The sequence below is a fragment of the Hemiscyllium ocellatum genome, unplaced genomic scaffold (genome assembly GCF_020745735.1).
Source record: "Hemiscyllium ocellatum isolate sHemOce1 unplaced genomic scaffold, sHemOce1.pat.X.cur. scaffold_3169_pat_ctg1, whole genome shotgun sequence".
In the NCBI taxonomy this organism is placed as follows: domain Eukaryota; kingdom Metazoa; phylum Chordata; class Chondrichthyes; order Orectolobiformes; family Hemiscylliidae; genus Hemiscyllium; species Hemiscyllium ocellatum.
Genome location: NW_026868335.1, coordinates 26,074 through 49,491, shown reverse-complemented (window position 1 = coordinate 49,491; position 23,418 = coordinate 26,074). Strand labels below are relative to the sequence as shown.

General features: G+C 52.0%; 10 non-coding genes and 4 pseudogenes across 10 annotated transcripts; all 14 read right to left on the bottom strand.

Annotated features, from left to right (window-relative positions):
• Positions 1-1,120: 1,120 nt before the first annotated feature.
• Positions 1,121-1,239, bottom strand: LOC132813042 (5S ribosomal RNA). The gene has a single exon (XR_009643906.1). It is a non-coding gene; the product is annotated as a 5S ribosomal RNA (ribosomal RNA).
• Positions 1,240-2,772: 1,533 nt separating this feature from the next.
• Positions 2,773-2,891, bottom strand: LOC132813041 (5S ribosomal RNA). The gene has a single exon (XR_009643905.1). It is a non-coding gene; the product is annotated as a 5S ribosomal RNA (ribosomal RNA).
• A 1,525-nt stretch (positions 2,892-4,416) lies between these two features.
• Positions 4,417-4,535, bottom strand: LOC132813040 (5S ribosomal RNA). The gene has a single exon (XR_009643904.1). It is a non-coding gene; the product is annotated as a 5S ribosomal RNA (ribosomal RNA).
• A 1,526-nt stretch (positions 4,536-6,061) lies between these two features.
• Positions 6,062-6,180, bottom strand: LOC132813039 (5S ribosomal RNA). The gene has a single exon (XR_009643903.1). It is a non-coding gene; the product is annotated as a 5S ribosomal RNA (ribosomal RNA).
• A 1,535-nt stretch (positions 6,181-7,715) lies between these two features.
• Positions 7,716-7,829, bottom strand: LOC132813054 (5S ribosomal RNA; annotated as a pseudogene).
• Positions 7,830-9,362: 1,533 nt separating this feature from the next.
• LOC132813038 (5S ribosomal RNA) lies at positions 9,363-9,481 on the bottom strand. The gene has a single exon (XR_009643902.1). It is a non-coding gene; the product is annotated as a 5S ribosomal RNA (ribosomal RNA).
• A 1,538-nt stretch (positions 9,482-11,019) lies between these two features.
• On the bottom strand, positions 11,020-11,130 carry LOC132813050 (5S ribosomal RNA; annotated as a pseudogene).
• Positions 11,131-12,667: 1,537 nt separating this feature from the next.
• On the bottom strand, positions 12,668-12,785 carry LOC132813048 (5S ribosomal RNA). The gene has a single exon (XR_009643912.1). It is a non-coding gene; the product is annotated as a 5S ribosomal RNA (ribosomal RNA).
• Positions 12,786-14,316: 1,531 nt separating this feature from the next.
• LOC132813037 (5S ribosomal RNA) lies at positions 14,317-14,435 on the bottom strand. Its single transcript, XR_009643901.1, has one exon. It is a non-coding gene; the product is annotated as a 5S ribosomal RNA (ribosomal RNA).
• Positions 14,436-15,964: 1,529 nt separating this feature from the next.
• Positions 15,965-16,083, bottom strand: LOC132813036 (5S ribosomal RNA). The gene has a single exon (XR_009643900.1). It is a non-coding gene; the product is annotated as a 5S ribosomal RNA (ribosomal RNA).
• A 1,535-nt stretch (positions 16,084-17,618) lies between these two features.
• LOC132813034 (5S ribosomal RNA) lies at positions 17,619-17,737 on the bottom strand. The gene has a single exon (XR_009643898.1). It is a non-coding gene; the product is annotated as a 5S ribosomal RNA (ribosomal RNA).
• A 1,534-nt stretch (positions 17,738-19,271) lies between these two features.
• Positions 19,272-19,380, bottom strand: LOC132813049 (5S ribosomal RNA; annotated as a pseudogene).
• A 1,526-nt stretch (positions 19,381-20,906) lies between these two features.
• On the bottom strand, positions 20,907-21,015 carry LOC132813052 (5S ribosomal RNA; annotated as a pseudogene).
• A 1,523-nt stretch (positions 21,016-22,538) lies between these two features.
• LOC132813033 (5S ribosomal RNA) lies at positions 22,539-22,657 on the bottom strand. The gene has a single exon (XR_009643897.1). It is a non-coding gene; the product is annotated as a 5S ribosomal RNA (ribosomal RNA).
• Between the last annotated feature and the right edge of the window lie 761 nt (positions 22,658-23,418).

Sequence of the window (23,418 nt, the reverse complement as noted above, 5' to 3'; positions counted from 1 at the left end):
ACTAAGCTGGCTGGCAGGGTGAAATGTCATCAGGATGTTAGCAGATTACAGGGTGACCTGGACAAGTTAGGTGAGTGGCCAGATGCAATTTAATGTGGATAAATCAATGGTTACCCACTTTGGTGGAAGGCAGATTACTACCTAAATGGAATCAATTTAGGTCAAGGGGCAGGACAGAGAGATCTGGGGGTTCCTGTACACCACTCAATGAAGGTAAGCATGCAGGTACAGCAGGTAGTGAAGAAGGCTAATAGCATGCTGGCCTTCATAACAAGAGGGATGGAGTATAGAAGCAAAGAGGTTCTTTTGCAGCTGTACAGGGCCCTGGTGAGACCACACCTGGAGTACTGTGTGCAGTTCTGCTCTCCAGATTTGATTCTGGCTATTGAGGGAATGCAGCGTAGGTTCACCAGGTCAATTCCTGGACTGGCGGGATTACCTTACACTGAAAGACTGGAGCGACTGGGCTTGTGTGTACCCTCGAGTTTAGAAGACTGAGAGGGGATCTGATTGAGACATTTCAGATCATCAAAGGATTGGACACTCTGGCGGCAGGAAACATGTTTCCGCTGCTGGGTGAGTGCCGAAACAGAGGACACTGCTTAAAAATACGGGGTAGACCATTTAGGACAGAGATGAGGAGAAACTTCTTCACCCAGAGAGTGGTGGCTGTGTGGAATGCTCTGCCCCAGAGGGCAGTGGAGGCCCAGTCTCTGGATTCATTTAAGAAAGAGTTGCATAGAGCTCTCAAGGATAGTGGAATCAAGGGTTACGGAGATAAGGCAGGAACAGGATACTGATTAAGGATGATCAGCCATGATCATATTGAATGGTGGTGCAGGCTCGAAAGGCAGAATGGCCAACTCCTGCACCTATTGTCCTCCTTTCCTGACTGCCACCCGCAGACAGCGTGCAGCCCCAATCCCTTTCTTTCCGTCTTTCTCGCTGATTTCGGCAGCGCTCCGCTCTCCTCCCCTCCCTGTCTGGTGCCTGCAGGCGACTGATGGCCGGCACAGCACAGCAGCAGCAGCAGCAGCAGCAAAAAAATAACCTGCCGCTCCATTGCGTGGCACAACACAAGTGCAGAGGGGTGACTTGAGCAGCCCCTGCTGGCGGAAAAAGCCTACTGCACCTGGTATTCCCAGGCGGTCTCCCATCCAAGTACTAACCAGGCCTGAGTCTGCTTAGCTTCCGAGATCAGACGAGATCGGGCGTTTTCAGACTAGTATGGCCGTAGGCACCGGCCCCTTCCTTTTCTCCCTACTTCAAGGCGTGCTGGCCAGCCACATTTTCTTTGCTGCTCTTTCTCTTTATCCCCTTTGTTTTTTTTTTCTCTTTTCTCTTTGCTCTTCCTCCTCTGTGCGTGCTTCCCTCCCTCCGTCCCTCCAGCTGCCTTTCAGCCAGCCCTTGCCCACCAGGCTCCTGTAGTCTCCCACATCCCCACGCAGGCCAACTGCAAGCCCTCCCCCTGCTTCATCAGGCTGCAGCCTGCATTCTCTCATCCTTCCGCACTCCTCCACGCCTCCCTTTCCCAATGGCAGGCAGTGGCCAGGGGGGTACCGCAGGGATCACTACTGGCACCGCAGCTTTTTACCATATATCTTAACCATCTACAAGATGCTATTAGCCATAACATTAGCAAATTTGCTGATGATACTAAGCTGGCTGGCAGGGTGAAATGTCATCAGGATGTTAGCAGATTACAGGGTGACCTGGACAAGTTAGGTGAGTGGCCAGATGCAATTTAATGTGGATAAATCAATGGTTACCCACTTTGGTGGAAGGCAGATTACTACCTAAATGGAATCAATTTAGGTCAAGGGGCAGGACAGAGAGATCTGGGGGTTCCTGTACACCACTCAATGAAGGTAAGCATGCAGGTACAGCAGGTAGTGAAGAAGGCTAATAGCATGCTGGCCTTCATAACAAGAGGGATGGAGTATAGAAGCAAAGAGGTTCTTTTGCAGCTGTACAGGGCCCTGGTGAGACCACACCTGGAGTACTGTGTGCAGTTCTGCTCTCCAGATTTGATTCTGGCTATTGAGGGAATGCAGCGTAGGTTCACCAGGTCAATTCCTGGACTGGCGGGATTACCTTACACTGAAAGACTGGAGCGACTGGGCTTGTGTGTACCCTCGAGTTTAGAAGACTGAGAGGGGATCTGATTGAGACATTTCAGATCATCAAAGGATTGGACACTCTGGCGGCAGGAAACATGTTTCCGCTGCTGGGTGAGTGCCGAAACAGAGGACACTGCTTAAAAATACGGGGTAGACCATTTAGGACAGAGATGAGGAGAAACTTCTTCACCCAGAGAGTGGTGGCTGTGTGGAATGCTCTGCCCCAGAGGGCAGTGGAGGCCCAGTCTCTGGATTCATTTAAGAAAGAGTTGCATAGAGCTCTCAAGGATAGTGGAATCAAGGTTACGGAGATAAGGCAGGAACAGGATACTGATTAAGGATGATCAGCCATGATCATATTGAATGGTGGTGCAGGCTCGAAAGGCAGAATGGCCAACTCCTGCACCTATTGTCCTCCTTTCCTGACTGCCACCCGCAGACAGCGTGCAGCCCCAATCCCTTTCTTTCCGTCTTTCTCGCTGATTTCGGCAGCGCTCCGCTCTCCTCCCCTCCCTGTCTGGTGCCTGCAGGCGACTGATGGCCGCACAGCAGCAGCAGCAGCAGCAGCAGCAGCAAAAATAACCTGCCGCTCCATTGCGTGGCACAACACAAGTGCAGAGGGGTGACTTGAGCAGCCCCTGCTGGCGGAAAAAGCCTACTGCACCTGGTATTCCCAGGCGGTCTCCCATCCAAGTACTAACCAGGCCTGAGTCTGCTTAGCTTCCGAGATCAGACGAGATCGGGCGTTTTCAGACTAGTATGGCCGTAGGCACCGGCCCCTTCCTTTTCTCCCTACTTCAAGGCGTGCTGGCCAGCCACATTTTCTTTGCTGCTCTTTCTCTTTATCCCCTTTGTTTTTTTTTTCTCTTTTCTCTTTGCTCTTCCTCCTCTGTGCGTGCTTCCCTCCCTCCGTCCCTCCAGCTGCCTTTCAGCCAGCCCTTGCCCACCAGGCTCCTGTAGTCTCCCACATCCCCACGCAGGCCAACTGCAAGCCCTCCCCCTGCTTCATCAGGCTGCAGCCTGCATTCTCTCATCCTTCCGCACTCCTCCACGCCTCCCTTTCCCAATGGCAGGCAGTGGCCAGGGGGTACCGCAGGGATCACTACTGGCACCGCAGCTTTTTACCATATATCTTAACCATCTACAAGATGCTATTAGCCATAACATTAGCAAATTTGCTGATGATACTAAGCTGGCTGGCAGGGTGAAATGTCATCAGGATGTTAGCAGATTACAGGGTGACCTGGACAAGTTAGGTGAGTGGCCAGATGCAATTTAATGTGGATAAATCAATGGTTACCCACTTTGGTGGAAGGCAGATTACTACCTAAATGGAATCAATTTAGGTCAAGGGGCAGGACAGAGAGATCTGGGGGTTCCTGTACACCACTCAATGAAGGTAAGCATGCAGGTACAGCAGGTAGTGAAGAAGGCTAATAGCATGCTGGCCTTCATAACAAGAGGGATGGAGTATAGAAGCAAAGAGGTTCTTTTGCAGCTGTACAGGGCCCTGGTGAGACCACACCTGGAGTACTGTGTGCAGTTCTGCTCTCCAGATTTGATTCTGGCTATTGAGGGAATGCAGCGTAGGTTCACCAGGTCAATTCCTGGACTGGCGGGATTACCTTACACTGAAAGACTGGAGCGACTGGGCTTGTGTGTACCCTCGAGTTTAGAAGACTGAGAGGGGATCTGATTGAGACATTTCAGATCATCAAAGGATTGGACACTCTGGCGGCAGGAAACATGTTTCCGCTGCTGGGTGAGTGCCGAAACAGAGGACACTGCTTAAAAATACGGGGTAGACCATTTAGGACAGAGATGAGGAGAAACTTCTTCACCCAGAGAGTGGTGGCTGTGTGGAATGCTCTGCCCCAGAGGGCAGTGGAGGCCCAGTCTCTGGATTCATTTAAGAAAGAGTTGCATAGAGCTCTCAAGGATAGTGGAATCAAGGGTTACGGAGATAAGGCAGGAACAGGATACTGATTAAGGATGATCAGCCATGATCATATTGAATGGTGGTGCAGGCTCGAAAGGCAGAATGGCCAACTCCTGCACCTATTGTCCTCCTTTCCTGACTGCCACCCGCAGACAGCGTGCAGCCCCAATCCCTTTCTTTCCGTCTTTCTCGCTGATTTCGGCAGCGCTCCGCTCTCCTCCCCTCCCTGTCTGGTGCCTGCAGGCGACTGATGGCCGGCACAGCAGCAGCAGCAGCAGCAAAAATAACCTGCCGCTCCATTGCGTGGCACAACACAAGTGCAGAGGGGTGACTTGAGCAGCCCCTGCTGGCGGAAAAAGCCTACTGCACCTGGTATTCCCAGGCGGTCTCCCATCCAAGTACTAACCAGGCCTGAGTCTGCTTAGCTTCCGAGATCAGACGAGATCGGGCGTTTTCAGACTAGTATGGCCGTAGGCACCGGCCCCCCTTTTCTCCCTACTTCAAGGCGTGCTGGCCAGCCACATTTTCTTTGCTGCTCTTTCTCTTTATCCCCTTTGTTTTTTTTTCTCTTTTCTCTTTGCTCTTCCTCCTCTGTGCGTGCTTCCCTCCCTCCGTCCCTCCAGCTGCCTTTCAGCCAGCCCTTGCCCACCAGGCTCCTGTAGTCTCCCACATCCCCACGCAGGCCAACTGCAAGCCCTCCCCCTGCTTCATCAGGCTGCAGCCTGCATTCTCTCATCCTTCCGCACTCCTCCACGCCTCCCTTTCCCAATGGCAGGCAGTGGCCAGGGGGGTACCGCAGGGATCACTACTGGCACCGCAGCTTTTTACCATATATCTTAACCATCTACAAGATGCTATTAGCCATAACATTAGCAAATTTGCTGATGATACTAAGCTGGCTGGCAGGGTGAAATGTCATCAGGATGTTAGCAGATTACAGGGTGACCTGGACAAGTTAGGTGAGTGGCCAGATGCAATTTAATGTGGATAAATCAATGGTTACCCACTTTGGTGGAAGGCAGATTACTACCTAAATGGAATCAATTTAGGTCAAGGGGCAGGACAGAGAGATCTGGGGGTTCCTGTACACCACTCAATGAAGGTAAGCATGCAGGTACAGCAGGTAGTGAAGAAGGCTAATAGCATGCTGGCCTTCATAACAAGAGGGATGGAGTATAGAAGCAAAGAGGTTCTTTTGCAGCTGTACAGGGCCCTGGTGAGACCACACCTGGAGTACTGTGTGCAGTTCTGCTCTCCAGATTTGATTCTGGCTATTGAGGGAATGCAGCGTAGGTTCACCAGGTCAATTCCTGGACTGGCGGGATTACCTTACACTGAAAGACTGGAGCGACTGGGCTTGTGTGTACCCTCGAGTTTAGAAGACTGAGAGGGGATCTGATTGAGACATTTCAGATCATCAAAGGATTGGACACTCTGGCGGCAGGAAACATGTTTCCGCTGCTGGGTGAGTGCCGAAACAGAGGACACTGCTTAAAAATACGGGGTAGACCATTTAGGACAGAGATGAGGAGAAACTTCTTCACCCAGAGAGTGGTGGCTGTGTGGAATGCTCTGCCCCAGAGGGCAGTGGAGGCCCAGTCTCTGGATTCATTTAAGAAAGAGTTGCATAGAGCTCTCAAGGATAGTGGAATCAAGGGTTACGGAGATAAGGCAGGAACAGGATACTGATTAAGGATGATCAGCCATGATCATATTGAATGGTGGTGCAGGCTCGAAAGGCAGAATGGCCAACTCCTGCACCTATTGTCCTCCTTTCCTGACTGCCACCCGCAGACAGCGTGCAGCCCCAATCCCTTTCTTTCCGTCTTTCTCGCTGATTTCGGCAGCGCTCCGCTCTCCTCCCCTCCCTGTCTGGTGCCTGCAGGCGACTGATGGCCGGCACAGCAGCAGCAGCAGCAAAAATAACCCTGCCGCTCCGCTCCATTGCGTGGCACAACACAAGTGCAGAGGGGTGACTTGAGCAGCCCCTGCTGGCGGAAAAAGCCTACTGCACCTGGTATTCCCAGGCGGTCTCCCATCCAAGTACTAACCAGGCCTGAGTCTGCTTAGCTTCCGAGATCAGACGAGATCGGGCGTTTTCAGACTAGTATGGCCGTAGGCACCGGCCCCTTCCTTTTCTCCCTACTTCAAGGCGTGCTGGCCAGCCACATTTTCTTTGCTGCTCTTTCTCTTTATCCCCTTTGTTTTTTTTTTCTCTTTTCTCTTTGCTCTTCCTCCTCTGTGCGTGCTTCCCTCCCTCCGTCCCTCCAGCTGCCTTTCAGCCAGCCCTTGCCCACCAGGCTCCTGTAGTCTCCCACATCCCCACGCAGGCCAACTGCAAGCCCTCCCCCTGCTTCATCAGGCTGCAGCCTGCATTCTCTCATCCTTCCGCACTCCTCCACGCCTCCCTTTCCCAATGGCAGGCAGTGGCCAGGGGGGTACCGCAGGGATCACTACTGGCACCGCAGCTTTTTACCATATATCTTAACCATCTACAAGATGCTATTAGCCATAACATTAGCAAATTTGCTGATGATACTAAGCTGGCTGGCAGGGTGAAATGTCATCAGGATGTTAGCAGATTACAGGGTGACCTGGACAAGTTAGGTGAGTGGCCAGATGCAATTTAATGTGGATAAATCAATGGTTACCCACTTTGGTGGAAGGCAGATTACTACCTAAATGGAATCAATTTAGGTCAAGGGGCAGGACAGAGAGATCTGGGGGTTCCTGTACACCACTCAATGAAGGTAAGCATGCAGGTACAGCAGGTAGTGAAGAAGGCTAATAGCATGCTGGCCTTCATAACAAGAGGGATGGAGTATAGAAGCAAAGAGGTTCTTTTGCAGCTGTACAGGGCCCTGGTGAGACCACACCTGGAGTACTGTGTGCAGTTCTGCTCTCCAGATTTGATTCTGGCTATTGAGGGAATGCAGCGTAGGTTCACCAGGTCAATTCCTGGACTGGCGGGATTACCTTACACTGAAAGACTGGAGCGACTGGGCTTGTGTGTACCCTCGAGTTTAGAAGACTGAGAGGGGATCTGATTGAGACATTTCAGATCATCAAAGGATTGGACACTCTGGCGGCAGGAAACATGTTTCCGCTGCTGGGTGAGTGCCGAAACAGAGGACACTGCTTAAAAATACGGGGTAGACCATTTAGGACAGAGATGAGGAGAAACTTCTTCACCCAGAGAGTGGTGGCTGTGTGGAATGCTCTGCCCCAGAGGGCAGTGGAGGCCCAGTCTCTGGATTCATTTAAGAAAGAGTTGCATAGAGCTCTCAAGGATAGTGGAATCAAGGGTTACGGAGATAAGGCAGGAACAGGATACTGATTAAGGATGATCAGCCATGATCATATTGAATGGTGGTGCAGGCTCGAAAGGCAGAATGGCCAACTCCTGCACCTATTGTCCTCCTTTCCTGACTGCCACCCGCAGACAGCGTGCAGCCCCAATCCCTTTCTTTCCGTCTTTCTCGCTGATTTCGGCAGCGCTCCGCTCTCCTCCCCTCCCTGTCTGGTGCCTGCAGGCGACTGATGGCCGGCACAGCAGCAGCAGCAGCAGCAGCAGCAGCAAAAATAACCTGCCGCTCCATTGCGTGGCACAACACAAGTGCAGAGGGGTGACTTGAGCAGCCCCTGCTGGCGGAAAAAGCCTACTGCACCTGGTATTCCCAGGCGGTCTCCCATCCAAGTACTAACCAGGCCTGAGTCTGCAGCTTCTTAGATCCGAGATCGGGCGTTTTCAGACTAGTATGGCCGTAGGCACCGGCCCCTTCCTTTTCTCCCTACTTCAAGGCGTGCTGGCCAGCCACATTTTCTTTGCTGCTCTTTCTCTTTATCCCCTTTGTTTTTTTTTCTCTTTTCTCTTTGCTCTTCCTCCTCTGTGCGTGCTTCCCTCCCTCCGTCCCTCCAGCTGCCTTTCAGCCAGCCCTTGCCCACCAGGCTCCTGTAGTCTCCCACATCCCCACGCAGGCCAACTGCAAGCCCTCCCCCTGCTTCATCAGGCTGCAGCCTGCATTCTCTCATCCTTCCGCACTCCTCCACGCCTCCCTTTCCCAATGGCAGGCAGTGGCCAGGGGGGTACCGCAGGGATCACTACTGGCACCGCAGCTTTTTACCATATATCTTAACCATCTACAAGATGCTATTAGCCATAACATTAGCAAATTTGCTGATGATACTAAGCTGGCTGGCAGGGTGAAATGTCATCAGGATGTTAGCAGATTACAGGGTGACCTGGACAAGTTAGGTGAGTGGCCAGATGCAATTTAATGTGGATAAATCAATGGTTACCCACTTTGGTGGAAGGCAGATTACTACCTAAATGGAATCAATTTAGGTCAAGGGGCAGGACAGAGAGATCTGGGGTTTCCTGTACACCACTCAATGAAGGTAAGCATGCTGGTACAGCAGGTAGTGAAGAAGGCTAATAGCATGCTGGCCTTCATAACAAGAGGGATGGAGTATAGAAGCAAAGAGGTTCTTTTGCAGCTGTACAGGGCCCTGGTGAGACCACACCTGGAGTACTGTGTGCAGTTCTGCTCTCCAGATTTGATTCTGGCTATTGAGGGAATGCAGCGTAGGTTCACCAGGTCAATTCCTGGACTGGCGGGATTACCTTACACTGAAAGACTGGAGCGACTGGGCTTGTGTGTACCCTCGAGTTTAGAAGACTGAGAGGGGATCTGATTGAGACATTTCAGATCATCAAAGGATTGGACACTCTGGCGGCAGGAAACATGTTTCCGCTGCTGGGTGAGTGCCGAAACAGAGGACACTGCTTAAAAATACGGGGTAGACCATTTAGGACAGAGATGAGGAGAAACTTCTTCACCCAGAGAGTGGTGGCTGTGTGGAATGCTCTGCCCCAGAGGGCAGTGGAGGCCCAGTCTCTGGATTCATTTAAGAAAGAGTTGCATAGAGCTCTCAAGGATAGTGGAATCAAGGGTTACGGAGATAAGGCAGGAACAGGATACTGATTAAGGATGATCAGCCATGATCATATTGAATGGTGGTGCAGGCTCGAAAGGCAGAATGGCCAACTCCTGCACCTATTGTCCTCCTTTCCTGACTGCCACCCGCAGACAGCGTGCAGCCCCAATCCCTTTCTTTCCGTCTTTCTCGCTGATTTCGGCAGCGCTCCGCTCTCCTCCCCTCCCTGTCTGGTGCCTGCAGGCGACTGATGGCCGGCACAGCAGCAGCAGCAGCAGCAGCACAGCAAAAATAACCTGCCGCTCCATTGCGTGGCACAACACAAGTGCAGAGGGGTGACTTGAGCAGCCCCTGCTGGCGGAAAAAGCCTACTGCACCTGGTATTCCCAGGCGGTCTCCCATCCAAGTACTAACCAGGCCTGAGTCTGCTTAGCTTCCGAGATCAGACGAGATCGGGCGTTTTCAGACTAGTATGGCCGTAGGCACCGGCCCCTTCCTTTTCTCCCTACTTCAAGGCGTGCTGGCCAGCCACATTTTCTTTGCTGCTCTTTCTCTTTATCCCCTTTGTTTTTTTTCTCTCTTTTCTCTTTGCTCTTCCTCCTCTGTGCGTGCTTCCCTCCCTCCGTCCCTCCAGCTGCCTTTCAGCCAGCCCTTGCCCACCAGGCTCCTGTAGTCTCCCACATCCCCACGCAGGCCAACTGCAAGCCCTCCCCCTGCTTCATCAGGCTGCAGCCTGCATTCTCTCATCCTTCCGCACTCCTCCACGCCTCCCTTTCCCAATGGCAGGCAGTGGCCAGGGGGGTACCGCAGGGATCACTACTGGCACCGCAGCTTTTTACCATATATCTTAACCATCTACAAGATGCTATTAGCCATAACATTAGCAAATTTGCTGATGATACTAAGCTGGCTGGCAGGGTGAAATGTCATCAGGATGTTAGCAGATTACAGGGTGACCTGGACAAGTTAGGTGAGTGGCCAGATGCAATTTAATGTGGATAAATCAATGGTTACCCACTTTGGTGGAAGGCAGATTACTACCTAAATGGAATCAATTTAGGTCAAGGGGCAGGACAGAGAGATCTGGGGGTTCCTGTACACCACTCAATGAAGGTAAGCATGCAGGTACAGCAGGTAGTGAAGAAGGCTAATAGCATGCTGGCCTTCATAACAAGAGGGATGGAGTATAGAAGCAAAGAGGTTCTTTTGCAGCTGTACAGGGCCCTGGTGAGACCACACCTGGAGTACTGTGTGCAGTTCTGCTCTCCAGATTTGATTCTGGCTATTGAGGGAATGCAGCGTAGGTTCACCAGGTCAATTCCTGGACTGGCGGGATTACCTTACACTGAAAGACTGGAGCGACTGGGCTTGTGTGTACCCTCGAGTTTAGAAGACTGAGAGGGGATCTGATTGAGACATTTCAGATCATCAAAGGATTGGACACTCTGGCGGCAGGAAACATGTTTCCGCTGCTGGGTGAGTGCCGAAACAGAGGACACTGCTTAAAAATACGGGGTAGACCATTTAGGACAGAGATGAGGAGAAACTTCTTCACCCAGAGAGTGGTGGCTGTGTGGAATGCTCTGCCCCAGAGGGCAGTGGAGGCCCAGTCTCTGGATTCATTTAAGAAAGAGTTGCATAGAGCTCTCAAGGATAGTGGAATCAAGGGTTACGGAGATAAGGCAGGAACAGGATACTGATTAAGGATGATCAGCCATGATCATATTGAATGGTGGTGCAGGCTCGAAAGGCAGAATGGCCAACTCCTGCACCTATTGTCCTCCTTTCCTGACTGCCACCCGCAGACAGCGTGCAGCCCCAATCCCTTTCTTTCCGTCTTTCTCGCTGATTTCGGCAGCGCTCCGCTCTCCTCCCCTCCCTGTCTGGTGCCTGCAGGCGACTGATGGCCGGCACAGCAGCAGCAGCAGCAGCAGCAGCAGCAGCAAAAAAAACCTGCCGCTCCATTGCGTGGCACAACACAAGTGCAGAGGGGTGACTTGAGCAGCCCCTGCTGGCGGAAAAAGCCTACTGCACCTGGTATTCCCAGGCGGTCTCCCATCCAAGTACTAACCAGGCCTGAGTCTGCTTAGCTTCCGAGAGATCAGGCGTTTTCAGACTAGTATGGCCGTAGGCACCGGCCCCTTCCTTTTCTCCCTACTTCAAGGCGTGCTGGCCAGCCACATTTTCTTTGCTGCTCTTTCTCTTTATCCCCTTTGTTTTTTTTTCTCTTTTCTCTTTGCTCTTCCTCCTCTGTGCGTGCTTCCCTCCCTCCGTCCCTCCAGCTGCCTTTCAGCCAGCCCTTGCCCACCAGGCTCCTGTAGTCTCCCACATCCCCACGCAGGCCAACTGCAAGCCCTCCCCCTGCTTCATCAGGCTGCAGCCTGCATTCTCTCATCCTTCCGCACTCCTCCACGCCTCCCTTTCCCAATGGCAGGCAGTGGCCAGGGGGGTACCGCAGGGATCACTACTGGCACCGCAGCTTTTTACCATATATCTTAACCATCTACAAGATGCTATTAGCCATAACATTAGCAAATTTGCTGATGATACTAAGCTGGCTGGCAGGGTGAAATGTCATCAGGATGTTAGCAGATTACAGGGTGACCTGGACAAGTTAGGTGAGTGGCCAGATGCAATTTAATGTGGATAAATCAATGGTTACCCACTTTGGTGGAAGGCAGATTACTACCTAAATGGAATCAATTTAGGTCAAGGGGCAGGACAGAGAGATCTGGGGGTTCCTGTACACCACTCAATGAAGGTAAGCATGCAGGTACAGCAGGTAGTGAAGAAGGCTAATAGCATGCTGGCCTTCATAACAAGAGGGATGGAGTATAGAAGCAAAGAGGTTCTTTTGCAGCTGTACAGGGCCCTGGTGAGACCACACCTGGAGTACTGTGTGCAGTTCTGCTCTCCAGATTTGATTCTGGCTATTGAGGGAATGCAGCGTAGGTTCACCAGGTCAATTCCTGGACTGGCGGGATTACCTTACACTGAAAGACTGGAGCGACTGGGCTTGTGTGTACCCTCGAGTTTAGAAGACTGAGAGGGGATCTGATTGAGACATTTCAGATCATCAAAGGATTGGACACTCTGGCGGCAGGAAACATGTTTCCGCTGCTGGGTGAGTGCCGAAACAGAGGACACTGCTTAAAAATACGGGGTAGACCATTTAGGACAGAGATGAGGAGAAACTTCTTCACCCAGAGAGTGGTGGCTGTGTGGAATGCTCTGCCCCAGAGGGCAGTGGAGGCCCAGTCTCTGGATTCATTTAAGAAAGAGTTGCATAGAGCTCTCAAGGATAGTGGAATCAAGGTTACGGAGATAAGGCAGGAACAGGATACTGATTAAGGATGATCAGCCATGATCATATTGAATGGTGGTGCAGGCTCGAAAGGCAGAATGGCAACATCCTCCCTGCACCTATGTCCTCCTTTCCTGACTGCCACCCGCAGACAGCGTGCAGCCCCAATCCCTTTCTTTCCGTCTTTCTCTCGCTGATTTCGGCAGCGCTCCGCTCTCCTCCCCTCCCTGTCTGGTGCCTGCAGGCGACTGATGGCCGGCACAGCAGCACAGCAGCAGCAGCAGCAGCAAAAATAACCTGCCGCTCCATTGCGTGGCACAACACAAGTGCAGAGGGGTGACTTGAGCAGCCCCTGCTGGCGGAAAAAGCCTACTGCACCTGGTATTCCCAGGCGGTCTCCCATCCAAGTACTAACCAGGCCTGAGTCTGCTTAGCTTCCGAGATCAGACGAGATCGGGGTTTTCAGACTAGTATGGCCGTAGGCACCGGCCCCTTCCTTTTCTCCCTACTTCAAGGCGTGCTGGCCAGCCACATTTTCTTTGCTGCTCTTTCTCTTTATCCCCTTTGTTTTTTTTCTCTTTTCTCTTTGCTCTTCCTCCTCTGTGCGTGCTTCCCTCCCTCCGTCCCTCCAGCTGCCTTTCAGCCAGCCCTTGCCCACCAGGCTCCTGTAGTCTCCCACATCCCCACGCAGGCCAACTGCAAGCCCTCCCCCTGCTTCATCAGGCTGCAGCCTGCATTCTCTCATCCTTCCGCACTCCTCCACGCCTCCCTTTCCCAATGGCAGGCAGTGGCCAGGGGGGTACCGCAGGGATCACTACTGGCACCGCAGCTTTTTACCATATATCTTAACCATCTACAAGATGCTATTAGCCATAACATTAGCAAATTTGCTGATGATACTAAGCTGGCTGGCAGGGTGAAATGTCATCAGGATGTTAGCAGATTACAGGGTGACCTGGACAAGTTAGGTGAGTGGCCAGATGCAATTTAATGTGGATAAATCAATGGTTACCCACTTTGGTGGAAGGCAGATTACTACCTAAATGGAATCAATTTAGGTCAAGGGGCAGGACAGAGAGATCTGGGGGTTCCTGTACACCACTCAATGAAGGTAAGCATGCAGGTACAGCAGGTAGTGAAGAAGGCTAATAGCATGCTGGCCTTCATAACAAGAGGGATGGAGTATAGAAGCAAAGAGGTTCTTTTGCAGCTGTACAGGGCCCTGGTGAGACCACACCTGGAGTACTGTGTGCAGTTCTGCTCTCCAGATTTGATTCTGGCTATTGAGGGAATGCAGCGTAGGTTCACCAGGTCAATTCCTGGACTGGCGGGATTACCTTACACTGAAAGACTGGAGCGACTGGGCTTGTGTGTACCCTCGAGTTTAGAAGACTGAGAGGGGATCTGATTGAGACATTTCAGATCATCAAAGGATTGGACACTCTGGCGGCAGGAAACATGTTTCCGCTGCTGGGTGAGTGCCGAAACAGAGGACACTGCTTAAAAATACGGGGTAGACCATTTAGGACAGAGATGAGGAGAAACTTCTTCACCCAGAGAGTGGTGGCTGTGTGGAATGCTCTGCCCCAGAGGGCAGTGGAGGCCCAGTCTCTGGATTCATTTAAGAAAGAGTTGCATAGAGCTCTCAAGGATAGTGGAATCAAGGGTTACGGAGATAAGGCAGGAACAGGATACTGATTAAGGATGATCAGCCATGATCATATTGAATGGTGGTGCAGGCTCGAAAGGCAGAATGGCCAACTCCTGCACCTATTGTCCTCCTTTCCTGACTGCCACCCGCAGACAGCGTGCAGCCCCAATCCCTTTCTTTCCGTCTTTCTCGCTGATTTCGGCAGCGCTCCGCTCTCCTCCCCTCCCTGTCTGGTGCCTGCAGGCGACTGATGGCCGGCACAGCAGCAGCAGCAGCAGCAGCAAGCAAAAATAACCTGCCGCTCCATTGCGTGGCACAACACAAGTGCAGAGGGGTGACTTGAGCAGCCCCTGCTGGCGGAAAAAGCCTACTGCACCTGGTATTCCCAGGCGGTCTCCCATCCAAGTACTAACCAGGCCTGAGTCTGCTTAGCTTCCGAGATCAGACGAGATCGGGCGTTTTCAGACTAGTATGGCCGTAGGCACCGGCCCCTTCCTTTTCTCCCTACTTCAAGGCGTGCTGGCCAGCCACATTTTCTTTGCTGCTCTTTCTCTTTATCCCCTTTGTTTTTTTTTCTCTCTTTTCTCTTTGCTCTTCCTCCTCTGTGCGTGCTTCCCTCCCTCCGTCCCTCCAGCTGCCTTTCAGCCAGCCCTTGCCCACCAGGCTCCTGTAGTCTCCCACATCCCCACGCAGGCCAACTGCAAGCCCTCCCCCTGCTTCATCAGGCTGCAGCCTGCATTCTCTCATCCTTCCGCACTCCTCCACGCCTCCCTTTCCCAATGGCAGGCAGTGGCCAGGGGGGTACCGCAGGGATCACTACTGGCACCGCAGCTTTTTACCATATATCTTAACCATCTACAAGATGCTATTAGCCATAACATTAGCAAATTTGCTGATGATACTAAGCTGGCTGGCAGGGTGAAATGTCATCAGGATGTTAGCAGATTACAGGGTGACCTGGACAAGTTAGGTGAGTGGCCAGATGCAATTTAATGTGGATAAATCAATGGTTACCCACTTTGGTGGAAGGCAGATTACTACCTAAATGGAATCAATTTAGGTCAAGGGGCAGGACAGAGAGATCTGGGGTTCCTGTACACCACTCAATGAAGGTAAGCATGCAGGTACAGCAGGTAGTGAAGAAGGCTAATAGCATGCTGGCCTTCATAACAAGAGGGATGGAGTATAGAAGCAAAGAGGTTCTTTTGCAGCTGTACAGGGCCCTGGTGAGACCACACCTGGAGTACTGTGTGCAGTTCTGCTCTCCAGATTTGATTCTGGCTATTGAGGGAATGCAGCGTAGGTTCACCAGGTCAATTCCTGGACTGGCGGGATTACCTTACACTGAAAGACTGGAGCGACTGGGCTTGTGTGTACCCTCGAGTTTAGAAGACTGAGAGGGGATCTGATTGAGACATTTCAGATCATCAAAGGATTGGACACTCTGGCGGCAGGAAACATGTTTCCGCTGCTGGGTGAGTGCCGAAACAGAGGACACTGCTTAAAAATACGGGGTAGACCATTTAGGACAGAGATGAGGAGAAACTTCTTCACCCAGAGAGTGGTGGCTGTGTGGAATGCTCTGCCCCAGAGGGCAGTGGAGGCCCAGTCTCTGGATTCATTTAAGAAAGAGTTGCATAGAGCTCTCAAGGATAGTGGAATCAAGGGTTACGGAGATAAGGCAGGAACAGGATACTGATTAAGGATGATCAGCCATGATCATATTGAATGGTGGTGCAGGCTCGAAAGGCAGAATGGCCAACTCCTGCACCTATTGTCCTCCTTTCCTGACTGCCACCCGCAGACAGCGTGCAGCCCCAATCCCTTTCTTTCCGTCTTTCTCGCTGATTTCGGCAGCGCTCCGCTCTCCTCCCCTCCCTGTCTGGTGCCTGCAGGCGACTGATGGCCGGCACAGCAGCAGCAGCAGCAGCAGCAAAAATAACCTGCCGCTCCATTGCGTGGCACAACACAAGTGCAGAGGGGTGACTTGAGCAGCCCCTGCTGGCGGAAAAAGCCTACTGCACCTGGTATTCCCAGGCGGTCTCCCATCCAAGTACTAACCAGGCCTGAGTCTGCTTAGCTTCCGAGATCAGACGAGATCGGGCGTTTTCAGACTAGTATGGCCGTAGGCACCGGCCCCTTCCTTTTCTCCCTACTTCAAGGCGTGCTGGCCAGCCACATTTTCTTTGCTGCTCTTTCTCTTTATCCCCTTTGTTTTTTTTTTCTCTTTTCTCTTTGCTCTTCCTCCTCTGTGCGTGCTTCCCTCCCTCCGTCCCTCCAGCTGCCTTTCAGCCAGCCCTTGCCCACCAGGCTCCTGTAGTCTCCCACATCCCCACGCAGGCCAACTGCAAGCCCTCCCCCTGCTTCATCAGGCTGCAGCCTGCATTCTCTCATCCTTCCGCACTCCTCCACGCCTCCCTTTCCCAATGGCAGGCAGTGGCCAGGGGGGTACCGCAGGGATCACTACTGGCACCGCAGCTTTTTACCATATATCTTAACCATCTACAAGATGCTATTAGCCATAACATTAGCAAATTTGCTGATGATACTAAGCTGGCTGGCAGGGTGAAATGTCATCAGGATGTTAGCAGATTACAGGGTGACCTGGACAAGTTAGGTGAGTGGCCAGATGCAATTTAATGTGGATAAATCAATGGTTACCCACTTTGGTGGAAGGCAGATTACTACCTAAATGGAATCAATTTAGGTCAAGGGGCAGGACAGAGAGATCTGGGGGTTCCTGTACACCACTCAATGAAGGTAAGCATGCAGGTACAGCAGGTAGTGAAGAAGGCTAATAGCATGCTGGCCTTCATAACAAGAGGGATGGAGTATAGAAGCAAAGAGGTTCTTTTGCAGCTGTACAGGGCCCTGGTGAGACCACACCTGGAGTACTGTGTGCAGTTCTGCTCTCCAGATTTGATTCTGGCTATTGAGGGAATGCAGCGTAGGTTCACCAGGTCAATTCCTGGACTGGCGGGATTACCTTACACTGAAAGACTGGAGCGACTGGGCTTGTGTGTACCCTCGAGTTTAGAAGACTGAGAGGGGATCTGATTGAGACATTTCAGATCATCAAAGGATTGGACACTCTGGCGGCAGGAAACATGTTTCCGCTGCTGGGTGAGTGCCGAAACAGAGGACACTGCTTAAAAATACGGGGTAGACCATTTAGGACAGAGATGAGGAGAAACTTCTTCACCCAGAGAGTGGTGGCTGTGTGGAATGCTCTGCCCCAGAGGGCAGTGGAGGCCCAGTCTCTGGATTCATTTAAGAAAGAGTTGCATAGAGCTCTCAAGGATAGTGGAATCAAGGGTTACGGAGATAAGGCAGGAACAGGATACTGATTAAGGATGATCAGCCATGATCATATTGAATGGTGGTGCAGGCTCGAAAGGCAGAATGGCCAACTCCTGCACCTATTGTCCTCCTTTCCTGACTGCCACCCGCAGACAGCGTGCAGCCCCAATCCCTTTCTTTCCGTCTTTCTCGCTGATTTCGGCAGCGCTCCGCTCTCCTCCCCTCCCTGTCTGGTGCCTGCAGGCGACTGATGGCCGGCACAGCAGCAGCAGCAGCAGCAGCAGCAGCAAAAATAACCTGCCGCTCCATTGCGTGGCACAACACAAGTGCAGAGGGGTGACTTGAGCAGCCCCTGCTGGCGGAAAAAGCCTACTGCACCTGGTATTCCCAGGCGGTCTCCCATCCAAGTACTAACCAGGCCTGAGTCTGCTTAGCTTCCGAGATCAGACGAGATCGGGCGTTTTCAGACTAGTATGGCCGTAGGCACCGCCCCTTCCTTTTCTCCCTACTTCAAGGCGTGCTGGCCAGCCACATTTTCTTTGCTGCTCTTTCTCTTTATCCCCTTTGTTTTTTTTTTCTCTTTTCTCTTTGCTCTTCCTCCTCTGTGCGTGCTTCCCTCCCTCCGTCCCTCCAGCTGCCTTTCAGCCAGCCCTTGCCCACCAGGCTCCTGTAGTCTCCCACATCCCCACGCAGGCCAACTGCAAGCCCTCCCCCTGCTTCATCAGGCTGCAGCCTGCATTCTCTCATCCTTCCGCACTCCTCCACGCCTCCCTTTCCCAATGGCAGGCAGTGGCCAGGGGGTACCGCAGGGATCACTACTGGCACCGCAGCTTTTTACCATATATCTTAACCATCTACAAGATGCTATTAGCCATAACATTAGCAAATTTGCTGATGATACTAAGCTGGCTGGCAGGGTGAAATGTCATCAGGATGTTAGCAGATTACAGGGTGACCTGGACAAGTTAGGTGAGTGGCCAGATGCAATTTAATGTGGATAAATCAATGGTTACCCACTTTGGTGGAAGGCAGATTACTACCTAAATGGAATCAATTTAGGTCAAGGGGCAGGACAGAGAGATCTGGGGGTTCCTGTACACCACTCAATGAAGGTAAGCATGCAGGTACAGCAGGTAGTGAAGAAGGCTAATAGCATGCTGGCCTTCATAACAAGAGGGATGGAGTATAGAAGCAAAGAGGTTCTTTTGCAGCTGTACAGGGCCCTGGTGAGACCACACCTGGAGTACTGTGTGCAGTTCTGCTCTCCAGATTTGATTCTGGCTATTGAGGGAATGCAGCGTAGGTTCACCAGGTCAATTCCTGGACTGGCGGGATTACCTTACACTGAAAGACTGGAGCGACTGGGCTTGTGTGTACCCTCGAGTTTAGAAGACTGAGAGGGGATCTGATTGAGACATTTCAGATCATCAAAGGATTGGACACTCTGGCGGCAGGAAACATGTTTCCGCTGCTGGTGAGTGCCGAAACAGAGGACACTGCTTAAAAATACGGGGTAGACCATTTAGGACAGAGATGAGGAGAAACTTCTTCACCCAGAGAGTGGTGGCTGTGTGGAATGCTCTGCCCCAGAGGGCAGTGGAGGCCCAGTCTCTGGATTCATTTAAGAAAGAGTTGCATAGAGCTCTCAAGGATAGTGGAATCAAGGGTTACGGAGATAAGGCAGGAACAGGATACTGATTAAGGATGATCAGCCATGATCATATTGAATGGTGGTGCAGGCTCGAAAGGCAGAATGGCCAACTCCTGCACCTATTGTCCTCCTTTCCTGACTGCCACCCGCAGACAGCGTGCAGCCCCAATCCCTTTTTTTCCGTCTTTCTCGCTGATTTCGGCAGCGCTCCGCTCTCCTCCCCTCCCTGTCTGGTGCCTGCAGGCGACTGATGGCCGGCACAGCAGCAGCAGCAGCAGCAGCAGCAAAGCAAAAATAACCTGCCGCTCCATTGCGTGGCACAACACAAGTGCAGAGGGGTGACTTGAGCAGCCCCTGCTGGCGGAAAAAGCCTACTGCACCTGGTATTCCCAGGCGGTCTCCCATCCAAGTACTAACCAGGCCTGAGTCTGCTTAGCTTCCGAGATCAGGCGTTTTCAGACTAGTATGGCCGTAGGCACCGGCCCCTTCCTTTTCTCCCTACTTCAAGGCGTGCTGGCCAGCCACATTTTCTTTGCTGCTCTCTTTCTCTTTATCCCCTTTGTTTTTTTTTTCTCTTTTCTCTTTGCTCTTCCTCCTCTGTGCGTGCTTCCCTCCCTCCGTCCCTCCAGCTGCCTTTCAGCCAGCCCTTGCCCACCAGGCTCCTGTAGTCTCCCACATCCCCACGCAGGCCAACTGCAAGCCCTCCCCCTGCTTCATCAGGCTGCAGCCTGCATTCTCTCATCCTTCCGCACTCCTCCACGCCTCCCTTTCCCAATGGCAGGCAGTGGCCAGGGGGGTACCGCAGGGATCACTACTGGGACCGCAGCTTTTTACCATATATCTTAACCATCTACAAGATGCTATTAGCCATAACATTAGCAAATTTGCTGATGATACTAAGCTGGCTGGCAGGGTGAAATGTCATCAGGATGTTAGCAGATTACAGGGTGACCTGGACAAGTTAGGTGAGTGGCCAGATGCAATTTAATGTGGATAAATCAATGGTTACCCACTTTGGTGGAAGGCAGATTACTACCTAAATGGAATCAATTTAGGTCAAGGGGCAGGACAGAGAGATCTGGGGGTTCCTGTACACCACTCAATGAAGGTAAGCATGCAGGTACAGCAGGTAGTGAAGAAGGCTAATAGCATGCTGGCCTTCATAACAAGAGGGATGGAGTATAGAAGCAAAGAGGTTCTTTTGCAGCTGTACAGGGCCCTGGTGAGACCACACCTGGAGTACTGTGTGCAGTTCTGCTCTCCAGATTTGATTCTGGCTATTGAGGGAATGCAGCGTAGGTTCACCAGGTCAATTCCTGGACTGGCGGGATTACCTTACACTGAAAGACTGGAGCGACTGGGCTTGTGTGTACCCTCGAGTTTAGAAGACTGAGAGGGGATCTGATTGAGACATTTCAGATCATCAAAGGATTGGACACTCTGGCGGCAGGAAACATGTTTCCGCTGCTGGGTGAGTGCCGAAACAGAGGACACTGCTTAAAAATACGGGGTAGACCATTTAGGACAGAGATGAGGAGAAACTTCTTCACCCAGAGAGTGGTGGCTGTGTGGAATGCTCTGCCCCAGAGGGCAGTGGAGGCCCAGTCTCTGGATTCATTTAAGAAAGAGTTGCATAGAGCTCTCAAGGATAGTGGAATCAAGGTTACGGAGATAAGGCAGGAACAGGATACTGATTAAGGATGATCAGCCATGATCATATTGAATGGTGGTGCAGGCTCGAAAGGCAGAATGGCCAACTCCTGCACCTATTGTCCTCCTTTCCTGACTGCCACCCGCAGACAGCGTGCAGCCCCAATCCCTTTCTTTCCGTCTTTCTCGCTGATTTCGGCAGCGCTCCGCTCTCCTCCCCTCCCTGTCTGGTGCCTGCAGGCGACTGATGGCCGCACAGCAGCAGCAGCAGCAGCAAAAATAACCTGCCGCTCCATTGCGTGGCACAACACAAGTGCAGAGGGGTGACTTGAGCAGCCCCTGCTGGCGGAAAAAGCCTACTGCACCTGGTATTCCCAGGCGGTCTCCCATCCAAGTACTAACCAGGCCTGAGTCTGCTTAGCTTCCGAGATCAGACGTTTTCAGACTAGTATGGCCGTAGGCACCGGCCCCTTCCTTTTCTCCCTACTTCAAGGCGTGCTGGCCAGCCACATTTTCTTTGCTGCTCTTTCTCTTTATCCCCTTTGTTTTTTTTTTCTCTTTCTCTTTGCTCTTCCTCCTCTGTGCGTGCTTCCCTCCCTCCGTCCCTCCAGCTGCCTTTCAGCCAGCCCTTGCCCACCAGGCTCCTGTAGTCTCCCACATCCCCACGCAGGCCAACTGCAAGCCCTCCCCCTGCTTCATCAGGCTGCAGCCTGCATTCTCTCATCCTTCCGCACTCCTCCACGCCTCCCTTTCCCAATGGCAGGCAGTGGCCAGGGGGTACCGCAGGGATCACTACTGGCACCGCAGCTTTTTACCATATATCTTAACCATCTACAAGATGCTATTAGCCATAACATTAGCAAATTTGCTGATGATACTAAGCTGGCTGGCAGGGTGAAATGTCATCAGGATGTTAGCAGATTACAGGGTGACCTGGACAAGTTAGGTGAGTGGCCAGATGCAATTTAATGTGGATAAATCAATGGTTACCCACTTTGGTGGAAGGCAGATTACTACCTAAATGGAATCAATTTAGGTCAAGGGCAGGACAGAGAGATCTGGGGGTTCCTGTACACCACTCAATGAAGGTAAGCATGCAGGTACAGCAGGTAGTGAAGAAGGCTAATAGCATGCTGGCCTTCATAACAAGAGGGATGGAGTATAGAAGCAAAGAGGTTCTTTTGCAGCTGTACAGGGCCCTGGTGAGACCACACCTGGAGTACTGTGTGCAGTTCTGCTCTCCAGATTTGATTCTGGCTATTGAGGGAATGCAGCGTAGGTTCACCAGGTCAATTCCTGGACTGGCGGGATTACCTTACACTGAAAGACTGGAGCGACTGGGCTTGTGTGTACCCTCGAGTTTAGAAGACTGAGAGGGGATCTGATTGAGACATTTCAGATCATCAAAGGATTGGACACTCTGGCGGCAGGAAACATGTTTCCGCTGCTGGGTGAGTGCCGAAACAGAGGACACTGCTTAAAAATACGGGGTAGACCATTTAGGACAGAGATGAGGAGAAACTTCTTCACCCAGAGAGTGGTGGCTGTGTGGAATGCTCTGCCCCAGAGGGCAGTGGAGGCCCAGTCTCTGGATTCATTTAAGAAAGAGTTGCATAGAGCTCTCAAGGATAGTGGAATCAAGGGTTACGGAGATAAGGCAGGAACAGGATACTGATTAAGGATGATCAGCCATGATCATATTGAATGGTGGTGCAGGCTCGAAAGGCAGAATGGCCAACTCCTGCACCTATTGTCCTCCTTTCCTGACTGCCACCCGCAGACAGCGTGCAGCCCCAATCCCTTTCTTTCCGTCTTTCTCGCTGATTTCGGCAGCGCTCCGCTCTCCTCCCCTCCCTGTCTGGTGCCTGCAGGCGACTGATGGCCGGCACAGCAGCAGCAGCAGCAGCAAAAATAACCTGCCGCTCCATTGCGTGGCACAACACAAGTGCAGAGGGGTGACTTGAGCAGCCCCTGCTGGCGGAAAAAGCCTACTGCACCTGGTATTCCCAGGCGGTCTCCCATCCAAGTACTAACCAGGCCTGAGTCTGCTTAGCTTCCGAGATCAGACGAGATCGGGCGTTTTCAGACTAGTATGGCCGTAGGCACCGGCCCCTTCCTTTTCTCCCTACTTCAAGGCGTGCTGGCCAGCCACATTTTCTTTGCTGCTCTTTCTCTTTATCCCCTTTGTTTTTTTTTTCTCTTTTCTCTTTGCTCTTCCTCCTCTGTGCGTGCTTCCCTCCCTCCGTCCCTCCAGCTGCCTTTCAGCCAGCCCTTGCCCACCAGGCTCCTGTAGTCTCCCACATCCCCACGCAGGCCAACTGCAAGCCCTCCCCCTGCTTCATCAGGCTGCAGCCTGCATTCTCTCATCCTTCCGCACTCCTCCACGCCCTCCCTTTTCCCAATGGCAGGCAGTGGCCAGGGGGTACCGCAGGGATCACTACTGGCACCGCAGCTTTTTACCATATATCTTAACCATCTACAAGATGCTATTAGCCATAACATTAGCAAATTTGCTGATGATACTAAGCTGGCTGGCAGGGTGAAATGTCATCAGGATGTTAGCAGATTACAGGGTGACCTGGACAAGTTAGGTGAGTGGCCAGATGCAATTTAATGTGGATAAATCAATGGTTACCCACTTTGGTGGAAGGCAGATTACTACCTAAATGGAATCAATTTAGGTCAAGGGGCAGGACAGAGAGATCTGGGGGTTCCTGTACACCACTCAATGAAGGTAAGCATGCAGGTACAGCAGGTAGTGAAGAAGGCTAATAGCATGCTGGCCTTCATAACAAGAGGGATGGAGTATAGAAGCAAAGAGGTTCTTTTGCAGCTGTACAGGGCCCTGGTGAGACCACACCTGGA